The sequence below is a fragment of the Anopheles coustani genome, chromosome 2 (assembly GCF_943734705.1).
Source record: "Anopheles coustani chromosome 2, idAnoCousDA_361_x.2, whole genome shotgun sequence".
Lineage (NCBI taxonomy): Eukaryota > Metazoa > Arthropoda > Insecta > Diptera > Culicidae > Anopheles > Anopheles coustani.
The window spans coordinates 73,369,108-73,385,827 of record NC_071289.1 but is presented as its reverse complement, the minus strand read 5'-3'; the positions used below and the strand labels follow the sequence as shown (position 1 = coordinate 73,385,827).

Here is a 16,720-nt window from a genome sequence, read left to right as displayed (position 1 = left end):
GATATACTTTCTTAAGTTATCGATCAAGAGCTTAGTTTGGTAGTAAAAATTTAATATAACAAATTGACTGAAATTTCACGAGTATTTAATGTGAATTGAAAAAGAGTCCAATTTCCGTGACTCATTGTGCATCCATTGCGCGTCTAAAATTTCTTTTGTTTGAGTACAAAAGTAAGAAGGAAAAACCTCAATCAAATTTTCTACAGACCACTATTTGCGTTCACCACTAGTCGATTTTCCTCCATTTACATAGTTTCACAGCATAATCGAAAGCTTGTGTGGGCAAAGGAAAAGAAAATCCTTTATTCCCACAATTCGATCCACCGGTTAGTTCGATTGGCCGCAAAAGTGCGATCGTGGATGTGAATGACTCGTATTTCATTTCGATTTTCGACCAACTTGCACGAGCTGGGCAAATATTGACTTTGCCGCTCCAGCGAACGACGGCGTGGTGTGCGCTAGGGAAAAATCTAAGGTTCAAACACGAAAAAAAACCAAAACCTCCCGCGCACAATCCAGCTGATGAGCGGCTGCCGAGTAGTAGTGTTCGGTTGTTTGAGCCAGCAGATAAATGGTATTAGCCCTTTATTTTCCGGAGCGCCCCATTCATCTGCGGAACGGAGCTGGATACTTCGATCGCTGCAAGGATTAGCCGATTTTGCCAGCGCACATGCCGCATGCACAAGTTACACGAAACAATTGGAAAAAGCGAGTGCAAATTTTACGACCACCGTCGCGGGAGAAGAATAAGGTAAAGTCTGATGAAAGGTTTCGAGCACCCGAGGAGGAGAGTAGAAATGGAATTAAAAATCAATATTGAAACAGCACACGATAATTGATTCGTACCGACTGCTGGTATCGCGAAGATGATCTGCTATTGGAAGTTGATTAAACGACCTGAAGGGTAGGTGGAAGGATTAAGACGATTTATCCGTTTCTGCGGGTGAAAATCGTGCCGTTTGAAATTCGAAAATTTTGAAGGATCAACTCATCGGGGGAAAAAAAAGCTCTCCCATGCTGCAGATGAAAGTGCTCCGTTCGACGAAAATTTGGGTGAAGCGCTACATTAAAAACCTCCCAAGCCGAGTTTTGCACATGAGCGAGCTCACGAGAGTGCTACTTAAAAAGATTAACATTTGACGGGTGGTCGGCATCAGCGGGACCGTTCTTTGCGGCTTTCCTCGAAAGCCATCGTCAAATGGGATCGTCAACGTGGGCTGCGAGGATAGACACGGAGGACCGGTACCCGTTTGGGCTACGAAAAAACCACCGAAAGAGGACGAAACCTTAACCCAACCATTGCCACTCGACCGTGTGCTTAGCGATTATCTTCGGGATTTGTAGCGCAGACCGGACGGGGCCAGCAACATTTTTAAGAGGCGTCACCGGGAAAAGAGAAACAAGGCATGAACAAGGCTCCGACATTGCCGGGCCGTCAGTGTTAAATGAGGGAGTGTATGGAAAAAAAAACCAAACCTCCCATAGTCGCACAACCCACTCGAGCAGCCCAATGTTATGTCCATGGTTGCAAGCCGGGAAAGGATGCCATCCGAGTCGGGCTTGCGCGAAACATGTTGAAAAGGAAAAGTGCAAGAGCGTTAACCAACCAAGATTAAAAGCTCAAACTCTTCTGCCACCTTGGTGTGTGGGTTCGCGAAAGGGGAGGGCCCTTTTCGAGCCATCTTTAACCACGGATTGGGGGGGGGGGGGGGGGGGGGAGGGTGGTTGCGACGCGCTGTTCATTGTGGTCCTGGTGATGGTGGCTTTTTTCCTTTCCCTTCTTCCTCCCCATCGTTCTCCATCCGGAAACGGTGAACCGTGCGAAGCGAGAGCTGGTCCAACGACCTGCACATAAATAAGACTATTTAAAAATTCATAAAGCATCTCTACCGCTCCACACCGTCCTCGCCGACGACGTTTGCCCCACCTCCGGTTGACAATATGCCCGCACGAAAGTGAACACCGCTTCAAAACGGGGTTGCACGTAAGGCATATGGCAACATGCAAAGTGTAACAAAATCTCGCATGTTCGCCGGAAGAGATGAGTGAAAATGAATGGTCGAGTCCACATAGCGCACGCTAAACGAATGACACCCTCGAGGGTGTACGGGGCCGGGTGGCGCCGAATGTTGAGCCAGGTGGATTTGCTTTGGTTCACATTTGTTCCGATTACTTTCGTTTTGTTTCGTGGATCTGTGTATGGCTTTGCCGATGTAAACACTACTGTCACCGAAGCTGTTCAATTAAAACCAGCAATCATTGCATTTTTGGAAGGTTTGGGATGCAATTCTTTTATTTATGTTTTGATTTGTAATGAAAATTGCAATGAAATTGTTAAAAAGGAATGATATTGAGAGAAATATTAATTTTTCAAGTCACTTAACTCGCTTCAACCATTGGAATATACTACTTTTCCATATCACAAAACATATAACTTTCTTTTAGCTTCGAAAACCGTTTTTCCCTGTTACTCCAGTGAAAATTATGAAGTTCATGTTTTCCACCCATGTACTACTTACTAAGCCTCAATCGGAAGTCGTGTAGCCACGATTCACCTGCACATTGTAGTTCTATCATCACACACCACCACCACCATGCTCATCCTCCTCCCACTTGCCCGTGCTTTGTTACCTTTTTAACGGTACTTCGGGAAAAGCTAGCACCATGGTGAAAACCATTTTCGCGGACGCAAGAACGTCCCATTATGTTGCGGGGGGCCCACGGTAGACTTCGCAAAGTGGGTGCCGCAGCCGAGAACCGAAACTTCCCTTGCCCAATATTAGATAGAACATAAATAAACTAAATCATTTTAATGTTTATGATCATTATAATTATTGCTTTTAAAGTATGTATCACCATTAGCGCACGTACGGGCCGTTACGATGACTTGCGGCCATCTTTTTTGAACCTCGTTTCAGAAGGACGTACTCCGGAATGTCATGCAGCGTGTTCGAGTAGGGCCCCCCCTTTTATGTGGGTCGTCGATGAGGTCCCACAGAGGTAGTATGATGTCGAAAACGATTTCGCTTGCTCAGGCTCATGTGTGTTCGGCGATGTTTCGACATCGCCGTCGATGGGATGGGTTTTATTGGGTTAAAAGTTTGGCAAGTAGAACACACGAGAACAGAATAAGGTGCATTTTACATGGCATGCCTCTAAAGAGGACGGTGGACGTTGTCAGTGTTAGTTTATGTTAGCCGACAATAATCAACGATACTGACATTGCTTTTTGGGGATCTCTTACCTACAACGCATACAGTGAACCTAATTCCACTTCTATGCAACTGAGAAAATCATATCGTCTTACCAAATTAAACTAAAATATAGTAGAAGGTTGATCAGAGATTTTTAAAGTGTTGTTTTAAATCCTTATTCTACCAGAAAAGAATAAATAATTAGAACGAACTGCATAAAAGTGGAACATGATAAGAAAGGAAATCCCGAGAGAACAAAGCAATCGTTGAAGACAGTAGTGGCTAATTTCACAACTACTTAGACGCGCCCGAGTATTCTCATCATAGTAAGCCGCTTTTATGTTACAGGCTCAAGTTGGCCGAAGATATCCATCAGAACCAGCATTCTTTTCTCGAAACGATAAACCGGCCTAGAATTTCCCTTTTTTTTGTGCTTCCCTTGTAATCGTACTCCACAGCCGGACGGCGAGCAAACACAAAATCCCCTCGTGGAAACGGTTGAATGCAATCCCCTCCAAACGGGCGCTTCCGGGACGTCCTCGTGGCAGCCATCATTCCAAAAGGGATGCTGATATTTGCATTCTAAGCATTTCTTTTCCCCCTCCCTTATATTTATCCGACCCGCCGGTTTTTCCGTCCTCCCGGTTGCTCGTTCGGACGGGTTGTGCGGTGCCTGCTGACACAGGAAGATTTGTGTTTTATGCTAGCTCTCTGCGATTTTTGTGCTCCAGTTTTTTTTTCGTTTTGGTCTCGCAAACCCCAAACCCAAACGTACGGGTTGCAACTGCAGCTTCCTTGTTTTTGTTCCGAGTCAGTGAAGAGCCGCTCGCTGCCGATTGGCCTCGGAAACGAAATTCTTTTGATTTTTCTTTCGCTTTTCGCCAGCGGAACGGAGGCAGGCAGGTACCGTTGGGTGAAGGAGCGAGTATTGTTGCAGTGTGAGTGTAAGTTTTGCGTCGTCTCCTCCTTGTCATCAACATCATCATCCACTCGGGCAAGAATCGGGGTGTTTCTTTTGACCGAGATCAACCATTTCCTCCCCGCACCGATTTCCAATCCCCCCCCCCCCCCCCTCCCCCCGTCACACACACACACGGAAGGACTCTTCACCAACGATCCCTTGCGTCTTTACAGGGATGATCCGACGGCAACAACCAACATCCAACATCTGACTCCGAACGGCTCGCGAACACTGATTGCAGCACTCACTGCAACGCCGTGAGGATCGCCGGAACTCGGAAACATCTCTGTACCTTTTAAGGGAGGTGGGTGGCAAGGGGTGGAGCGGTAAAAGTGTCCTTTCTCGGGTCGGCCTTTGTTCGCGGCCGATAGGGACGATGGCTGCGCCGTGTGGCAACGATAACCAACCAAGTCCTCGTCCTTGCACCAAGTGCACTGAAGTACCGGAAACCGGGCGGTGGCATCGGGTGGGGTGGGAGTAGGGGGAGGAGTAAGAGGGAAAAAGGATAAAAGCTAAGCTTGTTACACGAATCCTCTTCTCAAAAGGTTGATTGTTTGAAGTGGATGTGCGATGAGTATATATTCCAAAAAGATGACTAAAAGAAAGAAAATAAAACATATACACACACATATACGATGGGGAGAAAACTGAGTGCGAGTGAGCGGGAACGATGCACAAAGTGTCATTGGGACTGGTTTTGTGGCCTTGCTCACACACACACACACACACACACACACATACAACCGCTTGCCTGCATGCACCATGCACACTACAACGATGTCGGTTGGTTCGGACGAGTCGAGAGCATGGTTTGCATATTGTTTCACCTTCCTGCACCGTCCCGGCGCTTCCTGGCGGCCATCTGGGTGAAGAACCGATGGCGCTGGGGTGTCGGCTCTTGACGCGGTGCCCGGTTCGCTTGCGAAATAAATCAACCCCTTGGTTTCTAAGCTTACCAACTGCCATAGGTGAGGCGTGTGTATCGTCGTCCTTACAGGCTGGAAGGTACAGCGGGAAGGTGTAAGGGGTTCGGGGAGGGAGCTGATAGTACGTGTCATTTTACAGTAGATTTAATTGGGAATGGCTGATGACGAAGGTTGTTAAGGCTGCTGCCACCAATATATATCCTGGATACGTGCTGTCACCGATGATGATGGCGCTGTTTGTCTTTATCATGGGATTACATAAAAAAAAATGAAGTCTTCTTTCGATGGGACTTCTCATGGCGATGGCGTTACTTTGAGCAAATTGAAAATCACAATTTATGCTGCTGAGATTTGCGATCTTTTCTGTTGTCACGTCACACTCTGAAGAATACAGAATATTGGAAAGTACATACAGTTACAAAAAAGAACAAATCGAGTAAAAATGGGTTTGAGTTGACTGGTTGATAAATTTCTTCTCAAACCTTATAATTAAAATTTTATTTTCAAAGGAATGACTAGTGATCTATGTATAACTTTATATTTTTTTTAAATACCATGCAGACAAACAATCGGCAATGATGAAGAAAGGTTCTTTTCTGCCCTTAAAAAGAAGTAAAATTAGTTTATAATATTTTAAAAGATATTTCATTGAAGTTCAAGCATTTTGTTTTTATCGTCAAACAAACAGATGATGTGAAAAGCCAGCATTGGCTACATGACATTGTGTGCTGGTTGGCATTACTTGTTGAACCTTCCTATCAACCCCCGAGCGAGTTGATATAAATTAGTTTGCCTAACAAGTCCCAGCGGGGGGGATAAAACAAAACAGTTCGTAACAGTTAATATGATTTAACAGGAAAAATATCTCCCCCAACACCTCGATTTCCCCAAAGCGAGTGATTTTCACCACCCACGCCGGCTCTGGTGAGTGTCGTTTACAATTTGTGCGACCATCCAATTCCTACGAGCACTTCCTAGCCATTAAAAATAACTGCTCGGCAACTGTCTTGCGATAAATGTCTTCGCCGAACACGGAGAAAAAGCCGCTGGAAACATCTTTTGGCTATTAGACTACTGTGCGGCGGGAAGAGGCACGGGTGGTAAGGGCAGCTATTCTTGTTGTGGCAAAACATCCCGATTGTTTTCCCCCGCTCCGCTTCCTCGCTCGCTCAGGTACGGTCGACCTCTTTCGCTTCGCTTCCTCCTAAAATGGATAGCGAAAACCGGGAGCCATTCTGCAAATAACCAAATCATCATCAATCCCGAAAAACGAGAGTATCGTCGGCCATTAAGCTTAACGATTAATTAAAACCTGATCTACCCCGGTGCGGTGCGATGGCGTGCCGGAGGAGCGCCCCGAAAAGGGCTAACAACGGTAACTGCGAGTGTCTACGGTTGGCAATACGGTATCGCAACTGCCATTTTGTGTTGCGCGTTCGTGGGCTGGTTAGTTTTTCCTTTTCTGTGTTTCACCTTGCCAGTCCGTTTCCTTTTCCGACCAGCGTTACCATAATCTGTTCGTCGTAAAATACCGACAACCACTTTTCCTTATGTTTCCCCATTCCAACTGCGAGGGAGGAGGGCGCATTAACGAGACGGCTAAAAACAGTTTTCTAATGAGGAACAACCATTTCCCACCCGAATGACCATTTCTGACATCATTTTCGTGTTTTTGTGTCTGATTCGCTCGTCATTTTTCGCCTCCACAAAGCATCCGACAGCTTCTCGGAGGATATTCACATAATCTTACAGCACATTTGTGTGTGTGTGTGTGTTTACACGTGCTTCTTCTTGAAGCGCTCAGGACGACAGTGTTCGGTTGGCATAAACCTCAAAGAATGTATGGTGGTTTCCTAACAAAGGAACCCCACAATGGTCGTCTTCTTGTCTCTCAATGTTCGGTAAGGATGAAACAGAGAAACCATCCAAAAACGCCGTAACGCTTTGTAACGCATCCTTAAATCGCTCGTTTGACACTGTTGTCGCATCGCCATAACCATCCGAGACGGCTTTGAGATTACGAACGTCAAATTAACCGAACACAAATTTCACTACTCACACCCACGCACACACACGCACACATGCGTGCATTGACACGCTTCCAACCGGTTCTACCTGTCGTGGCATTTCACATCAAACCGCACCGCATTTCCTTTCCAGCATGGAAAACGAGGGGAATGGAAATTCGGTGGTTGCGAGGATCAACCACTCGAAACATAAACATCGCGGAAGACGTCGTGAAACGATGCGAAAGGATGCCGCGCCCCCGGCTTTCCCCAGCCCCGTGCGCTTCAGGCGTCTTGGACTTTCTTTAATGAGGCTCAAGTTTTATGCGTACACTCTCGCTTCACCGGTGGGTTGGGGTCGAAAACATGGCTATAACAGTTATCCACCCTGTTTCGCCTCCGCTGGCAGCCACCCGCCGTTGCCGCTGGTTTGGCTCAGGTGAGTGACTTCCGTGAGGAGGCGTCCGACGCCGGGTTGCGGAAATAGTTTAAAGTTGCACCTAGGGGTGGGAAGAGGGGGTGTGAGAGTGGGCGAGTGAGAGTTCCAGCCAACCCCATGATGTGGATGGTGACTATCCGACGTTATCCGATTCCGGTGGCCTCTGATCTTGACGGGGGCCCATCTTGTAGCGGAAGATGAGATCCTTCCCGCACTTTCCCTTCGAACCTCGGCTTTTGCAATCCGTCGGACAGATAATAGGATCGCAATAGGACGGCGACGATGACGACGGTGATGATCCTGATGCTGAAAATGATTGTTATGGTGATAGACGGATGGATAGAGATAACTCTACGCCTGTCCCTCGTATTCCGAGTGCTTTCGACGAATGGGCTAGGAAAAATGGACACGCTTAGAGTGAAAGGCGGGGAAGGTTTCCCGGGCCCGGGTTGTATTTTCACAGCTATCCTAACAATCACACAAACGACCCAAGTGTTCCCACACACACGCACACACACACAGCCACACACGTACACAAACACTCCCGAGATGGTGCCGTCTTTGATGGGCACTCTGTTTGAAGGAGTTGCACGATGGTGGCGTTCGTACCGGTTCCCAAGCTGAGAGTTTTGCCATGTTGTGAGAAATTAAATGAATCCCCCTGAACTCACTGCGCACAGGTAAGAACGTCTTATCCTTCTCTCCGGCAAGGCGATGCGAACCGATGTGTGGTCCCCGGTGCGGTTCGGAAGAGTGTAAATCTTATGAAAACCTTTTCTTCACCCGTTCGTTAACCCGCAGGACCTTATCCGGTGAACGTGTGTGTGTGTTCTGTTACGCGTGGAAAATTTTACCGCACACAAAGACGAGTTGGGGGGTGGGAGCTTTTCCCCTAGAACCTCACCGGTGCCTTGCACGGGTGGAAAAACTTTCCAACCGCTTTCACCGGCGGGATTTCATCATCTTCCATGATTTTCCCCAGCGGCCGTAATGTCTTCCCGGGGCCACAGGGGCAGGGGCGCATCGTGAGGTACGCGCGAAACACAACAATGTAATTAAAATTTAGTTTGTACATGGTGTTTTTCGCCTCATAACGGTGGCCTGCAGTTTCGTTCGCCGTTCGTTGGATGCGATTGCGTGTCGGAGGACACTCTCCGCGGAGAATACCTTCCCGAAAAATTAGTACCTGAAGTCGTTCCACAACCAACGACGGTGCTCTTCTGTGCGACTTTTCGGATCTCGGCAGTACGATATATGGTACCACACAAACACCAATCGCACTTGCAAGGGTACGTCGCTTAAGCCGTAACGGTGTTGGGGCGTGCATTAAGTATAATTATATTAATAATCGTGACAGGTTAAAAGCATGTTACATTCTTCGGAATAATAGAACGCCCGATGTTCCTCCTCGGTGTCCCAATGGACATCACCTCAACGCCATAGCGAAAATATCAAGAATATACCACGGAATGTAAACTGTCTGCCCGGACGGGGAGTTTCCTGTCACCTTCCTGGTTATACGGGTTAGCTTTTAGTTTAATTAGTACTGGCACGTGAACTGCGAACATCTTGTTCCGCGGGCGAAAAGGGCATCAGCCCAGGGATCTTCAGGTGCAGAACGCAGAGTAACAAAAATCTCTGCTGCACTGCCGAGCGCAATTGAAGCTTTGCGTCTTCCGCTTTCTGGCCAAGTAAAATGCATACCAAATTCGAGGATATGGCTTGGGTTTTGTGGTTTCTCTGGTGTTGACACTGATCGAAGTCGCTTCCAGAGCCGCAGTCTCATAGTGGCGGTAGTCTCATCAACATTTACGTCCTATTGAAGCCCCGGAACCGGATTTTATTTCCATCTTTTCCTTCTGCTGCAATTTTCTCCGCAAACCACCCTCGGCTTCCTGCACCACAGGAAAGTTCAAACGGTGGTCGATTGCGTCTTGTTGTACGGTTCCTGTCCTCTTCGCTAGATCCACTTAGAACGATAGCAAGCAGCAGAAGCGCCGGCTGCAGCAGGCCGTTTGATGAAGTACTCGGCGTCTACTGGAAGTGCCATAATCGAGTGAGTGGAGGACGATCTAGGGGAATTATGGTTCTAGCCGTCTGTCGTCTCAAGGGTGCCTGGAATGGAATCATTATGAAGGATTTGACAGTGATTCGAACAGCAGAGTGATGAAGAAATATTTTATAAGAGGTATTCACATTGTTTGTTAATCTCTATTTTATTCTCTTTATTTTCAGGTAAGTTTCGGATTCGATTGAAGAGTTTTCCATTGTGCGTAAGTAGTTAGTTGATCATATAAAAACGAGGGAAAGTGTATCAAATTTCAATGTTTTTCCAAGGCTGCGATGTCAGGGCATCGGTTAAGAAAGTTGCAAAGTATCGACTGAAACGAACCAACCGGTAGGTTCTACCTGACTTTGCAGAAATTGCAGCCGCCTGTCGGAAGGAAATTTGCTGCGCACGATTTTTTCAACCTCGTCCATTCTTCCTTCGTGGAGCTCGAAAAACTTTCCAGTTAAGCCAGGCATTCTGCATTTGGCCTCCAGTGGCATGCATGACGTCAACGCCGCCTCCGAGTCGATGCGTACCAAGGGTTTCCACTATGTCTTTATGCTGACGTTCGATAGGAGGTGAAACTGACTGCCCTGAGGGAAACGAGTCGAATGGAAATTAGAATGAGAAATCAGTTTTCAGTCAAACCAGGCAAGATGGGAAAATGGGAAAATTCCGGTTTTCGGAAACATTTTACGCCGTCGACGTTGTCGGGCGAAGCATATACGATGGGACGAGGGGGGGGGGGGGGGGGGGGGCAGGTAGAGTTCGGCCAAGTTATATTCCCTTGGGGTCGTTGACGGGGAAAACTGTCTTCCGATGAGACGCAGGACGGGGAAACTGGGAATGCCGAAACCCCGGCTGACTGAAGGCTTACAGGCAGGAAATAAGTTTGCTGCAAAAATCGAAGGGAAAACCTGTCAACTTTTCACCAGTCATGCTGCCGAAAAGTCAGCCCCCGGCCCCCACTGCCTGCCCGCCTTCTTTCGTCGCCATAATTGCGTTGATGGATTGAAGTTTTACCTGCGTTGTCGAATGCGTGTCAATATAGGAAAAAAAGGCCGAGGAAAAAGGGAACAACCGAGACAGTTATGAGTGCAGTTGTTGAAGGAGGCATTTCACTATTGTTTAGTGAAAACGTTGAGGGCTCAGGAAGTTATCGAGGGAAACACTGGTGGATATACTTGTTTAACAGTCAATATCAACAATTTTAGCCGGCCGTGGACGAGAAAGCAATTTTTAATTTTGTTGCACAAACATTAGTTTTTGAAGACTTTTGCTTTATGTGAACCTTAGGTTTGTATATTCCTAAGCAAGCACGGCGTTATTTGGATGGAAAAGGAGTGATTCAATTCGATTGCGAAAATTGCAGTCATCAACAATGGCCGATCCTTTCACTGGCAGCACACAACCGCCCATCGTAAGCACTCGCCCGTCGGTGGCTGTTGTGTACTGAATAATACCAGCGAATGATTAATCGTCACCAGCGAAATTGCCTCACCGTGCTCAGGGCTTCAATATTTATCTTCTTAATTACCAGCAACGGCCGTCCGGCGGATGGTGAAGCCTCCGCGCGCACTTATGTGCTGGTCCGAATGGTAACGAGTCGAGACAGTGATGGCCCCCGGGGGCGTTCCCAGGGCCCGAAAGGGGAACGGGTCGAAGGGGCGGGCGTGCATTGAATCGTACCGAAACCGAACCAACTGCCGACCATTCCCACCATCTTACACAACCGGGCCGAACTTCCGGCCGAACACAGCACATCCGTGCGGCGAAAGCGGGGAGAGATAAATCGGTCCGATCAAAAAGAGGATTCCTTTTTCCGGCGCTTTTCTTTGCTTACTTTTGCCCCCCCCCCCCCCCACCCCTACGCCACCCGGCCACCCAGGAGTGGCCCATTCGGTAAAAGGCTGGCATAATGGGAAAACAGTGAAGCGGAAGATGCGCTCCGGAGAGCTTCCCCGGAGAGTGGGTCGCATCACTTTGGGAACGGCCCGGGGAAGTTTCGCGCATCACGGTGGCCGGATCGGGCGTTGTCGACGTGCTCATTTTCGGTGGCCCTCGGACGGTGAAAAACTGTCGTCATCAAGCACTCATTAAAAGCAAATATCAATCAAGAACACATCTCCCATTCCGTTGTCTTTCTGTCGCTGTTTGGTTCCAGTGGGCTTCTTTTTTTCTTCTCTTGCTTCCATCGCCAAGGAAGGATTTTTCCCGAAATTGCCTTCCACCCTCTCACACACACGTGAAGCGAGGGCGGCTTTTTTCCGCTTTACGTATTTTCATTTCCTCTGCCCCATCCGGTATCGGATCGCTTTAGCTGCTATCGATTTGTGCTCGCTCGAATCTGGACGATTGATTCGATTTTTGTCGATTTCTCGAAGGCAAACCCGGCACGACGGGTGGAACGTTTCGAGCAAGGACAAATTTCCCGCTTGCCCGTAGAAGGAAGCCCATCGGGGAAGGGAAAACAACAAGCAAAAGACTTTGGGGGCGTTTCTCGGCCACGCATCTCATCTGGAAATATAATCGAAAACAAACATTTCTTTAAGCACTTCGACGTTAGCCACCGAACGCAAACGATAATAGAAGTAGAACCAAGATGTTTGGGGATGGAGGGGGACGCGTTGTCTTTGAACTGAACTTGTGGATATTCAGGAATTTTTGAAGAAGGTTTGCTCTAACATTTTGGGTATTTTTACAATCAGTTTAAATAGGTTTGATAAAGAGCTCGTTTGAATAAAACAAGTAGTATGATGTTTATCCACAATAATATCCATTACGGATTCAGTTTTAAACGGTTCATCGAGACAGAAATGTTTCCTCCAAAACAACTTTTTCTGTCTGTCGTTGGATAGTTGTTCGAGTTTCTATTTTCTGTGAAACAAAAACCGTCTAGGGTTCAACCTTCTTTTAACATGACATGCCTATCGCCTCACTTGTATTTTCCTCCACAACCGGACGTCTTCCCGAGCGTAACACGGTGTAGAGGTATTATGCATAAAGTCAAATTTAATTTCAATCTATATCGTATCAAACGGTAGTCTACGGCTGCGATATAACCTCAAAATTGATTGAATAATATAGCAGGTTATCATCATCATCATCGTGATCATCGCCGTCGTCAGCGCCGTAGTCGTGTTGATGTCTAACGGTACGATTCGCCATTTTCCACTACTATTTGCTCGTACGGCGTCTCCGAAAAAGGTTCCAAGTCGGTGGCGAAAAACGGAAGCACACGTACGATCCGCCAGATATCGATAGTATTCCCCCACGATGTGCAAAACCCCCGGCGAAGGGATGTGGAGCGATTTCGATTCCATTTATTATGCATGAGTCCCCGACGCGTCCCGCCACTATTCCTGGGTGAACGCGCGTTCGGTTCGGTTGTTCCGTGCTGCTCGGGAAAGAGTTAGTCGCGCCACCGTTTGCCACTGTATCAGCGTACGAAAGTGCTCGTATTACTATTGGCTGCTTCCGGTTTGTTGGGCTTTTGCGCCGGATCTCGTGCACGAAGCACATGAGCGCCGTGCGGAGGGATCAGATAGTGATGATTATGATGGTGACGGTGATTTTGGCCATTACGAGGGAAACCCTTCTCGACGAGATTTAGCGGTTTCGGTGGGTAATTAGGTTCGACGGGGGAGTAGTGACGCTGGGAAGAAGTCCGGATGAGTGCTACCGACTCTTAATTGTTTTTACATAGAGTGCAAACCAAAATCAAATTCGTCTGTGGCGTTAGGTTTTATGCAACCGACCTAGTTTTTATTAATTTGTGACACTTTTGTTAAGTCTCAATTTGTTTTGTTTCAAATAGTTTTCTGTGTCTTTTAACACTAGTATTATCCAAATGAATGCTAATAGATTTCAACATTTAATATCATTGCAACATTAAATAGGTTTGGTAAATTTGTTGATCCCAACACGAATCATCTTCGTTTCGTCTATCGAGCATTTAATTTATACATTCAAATCCTAATCATTGCTCCATGGTCGGTCGACCGATTCATGATTCATATTGAGGAATATTTCTGTAAAAAGAAAGTTTTTTCCAACATGATACACGAATCGTGTGGATGCTCGGTTTGAGTGTAAAGTGAAGGCAGCTTCAAGCCATTTATGTTCCCTTTCACCGATTATCTCGTCTGGTTGCGAAGCTCGAACGTCTAGCTATGCACGTGGAGCGCCAAGTGTCGACATCGTTTGATGAGGGTTTTGTTGCAAAGAAGCGCAACACAGTTCTGCAAAACCATTGCATTTATTTTACCTTTTAGTTTCTCATCTTCTGCACTCTGTTTTTCCACCAGTTTCATTTGTAGTTTCCACCGTTGGTTTCGTGGTAAGCATAAAAGGGTTGAAAAATAAACGAACGAACGTAACAAAAAAAACGCCATGTCGCGTCTTAATCCTTAAAGCCTCGGTGATGAAATAAGCACACTGGATTTTTCCTGTCGTTTAACAATGGTTTCGTTCCATATAAGTTCAGAGCATAAGCTGTATCATGATTATGGCATCTAGTACTGGATTATTACGTTTACGTGTATGATATAAAATACATAAGTTTCATCCGGGAAGACAATGTAGCCAACAAACATTTGATGGTTTATCTTAAAGCTTACGATACAACATGTCCATTTTGTATAAAATATATATATATATATATATATATATATTTTTTTTTTTATGTGGCACGACATCCCCTAGTGGGACAAGGCCTCTCTCCGAAGGGAGTTTGTGTGACCGAAAGACGGTATATTATAGACCGGTGGTCAGCCGTTCGTAATACCGGAGGGTGCCAGACTCGAGATTCGATCCCACGCCTGTGGTGTGGTGTTTCGTCGCGCTACCGCTGCGCCATGGACACCCCAAAATAAAAATAAAATATATAAAGTGTATAAAAAAACCATTTGTTATGTTAAGTTGTCCTTCTAATAATTTAAACTTTTTCGGTTTCTATGCGGGATATTTCAATCTCTAAAATTCTGTTTATCTGAGTGTAAGATTTGTTGATGTATTGCTGTGCATTGGATGATCCCGTTTGATGGATAAGTAGTTTCCTGTACCATTCTAATGGAAACACTATTTGAATATAGGAAATAAAAATAGAAATTATGGAAAGTAGGTCACAAAATGGAACCCACAATATCCACCGGGAAAACCTAAAATGCAACGAGCGTCCTTCAAACGCTAAACCAGAACGATTCGTATGACACAAAACAACGGAATGGAGAAATCATATTTTCAAATTGTTGTGGCAAGCACCGAGAACACTTCGTGGCAATCGTAGTGGCTGCGTCTAGTACCGCTGTACATGAAACGAGGGAAATAAGAAAATAAAACCTGGCCGAAATCTAGCCACACAAGAGGACTGCACTGTGGAAACAAAGCGCACAAACGCACATACAAAACTCAAGCATGGCCGGTACAGCGATTACAGAGAAGTCCTTCTAATGTCGACGAAAGACGAAAAGTGGAAAGCCCTGCCACAGCGTTCGTTAGTTGTTGCTGGTTAGCGATTTACATACGCGAGCTCGCTGTTCCAAGCGTTGCGCATATCGTCACATCCTCATTTCGACAATCCTCGCCGTCCGCAAGGCCCCCTCCCCACCGGTCTGGAGACCGGAACGGTTTCGAAATCCCTTCAAAACCTAGCGATTCGTGCAATTGTTGAATATTCATATTCGCTATGAATTTTTCAGTGTTGAAAATGTTTTCATTTTTCCTCCGCTCCGTGTGTTTTTCCTTGCACTGCTTTGCCTAATAGATGTTTTTAGTTTTCATTTGATTTTTGTTGTTCTTTATTCCATCATTCGCTGGTCAGCAAGCGTACTTGTTGGTTTCGTTTGGTTTAGAAACTCCATCCAACTTTAAGCATACCCTGTTGTGGATTTCACGGAGAATATAAAAGTCTAAGAAATTCAGCTCTCTTGAGGTCAATCCGACCCAAACCCAGTATGAGCTGCATGGAAGTAAAACCGTTTTATGTTTTCCATTTTTTTGTTTTGCATGCGTTACCCCATGCATCCATTTGGAGCTATCATTGTGGCTCAAATAAACAGCCATTTGAATATGGTTAGGGTCGGTTTATAGCTCCCCATAAGCACTGGATAGCTCTCTTCGGGATCACTTCATACATGAGTGTATTCGCACATTATCTTAAAATTATGAAATTATGACTCAAAGCTTCATTTCAGACACTTACAGTGTCTACATTGATAACTCTGTGGTGAATTAACCAGTTTGATGTTTCGAATAAATAGGAAGATGGTCGATAATATCCATTTGAAGTTTTAATCACCTTGAACAACGTTATTAACCGATATTTAATCGAAGGGGATATGAACTCCTCTAATAATTAGTGTGATACGTTAAAATCATGGCGAACCCCCAATATGTTTCTGTATGAATTCATGAAGAATGGGAATTCCCAAGACAAAAGGCCGTCGAATCACGTTTAGCTTTTAACGAACGGTGATTCTTTTCTGGAACGAGACACAAAATAAAGAAGTAGTTTTGAAAAACACCACACATCTGAAAACTCCTGGAACGGGTCTGACTAAGCGGAAGGAAGATGAACAGAAGCGTATGATCCGTAAATGGGTGAAACCTACGGTGAAGAGAACCGCATTTAGGGTTGAACGAATGGACTGTAAAAATAATCCCGAACCTGTGGAAGCTCCCCACAGCCTTTCCAATGGCCAGTACCAACGCAGTTGGACACGTTTTATTATCCCGTCGGTGTGGATGGATGATGACGATAGTTTTCAACCCGCCACTTCTAACGAGACATAAAATCCTGAACCGATGGGGTTGCAAATCACACGCTTGGTTTGTCAGGACACTGTGTGTGGTGTGTGGTGTGTGTGTGTGTGTGTGTGTGTGTGTGTGTGTGTGTGTGTTTGTGTCGAAATTGTGTACCAGGAGATGCAATATACACCCTTTCGCATCGAAAAACCCACACTCCCCTGGCACCGGTAATGACACAAGTTAATACGTACACTCACATTACTTCAGCTACGACCGATGTGAGCCCGAAGTTTTGTGGGACACTAAGAGGATTTTTGGGTTTTTAGTTTTTGACCATCACTCAAAAGTTTGGATCCTCCACCCGATCCACCCCGGGTTTGGCTTTCCCATTCGGGGG

The 16,720-nt window shown here is 46.1% G+C and overlaps 1 protein-coding gene across 3 annotated transcripts in view; it reads left to right on the top strand.

Annotated features, from left to right (window-relative positions):
* LOC131266988 (RNA-binding protein Musashi homolog Rbp6) overlaps positions 1–16,720 on the top strand; it is a 253,858-nt gene that overhangs the window by 82,636 nt on the left and 154,502 nt on the right. The gene's annotated exons all lie outside the window — the stretch shown is intronic.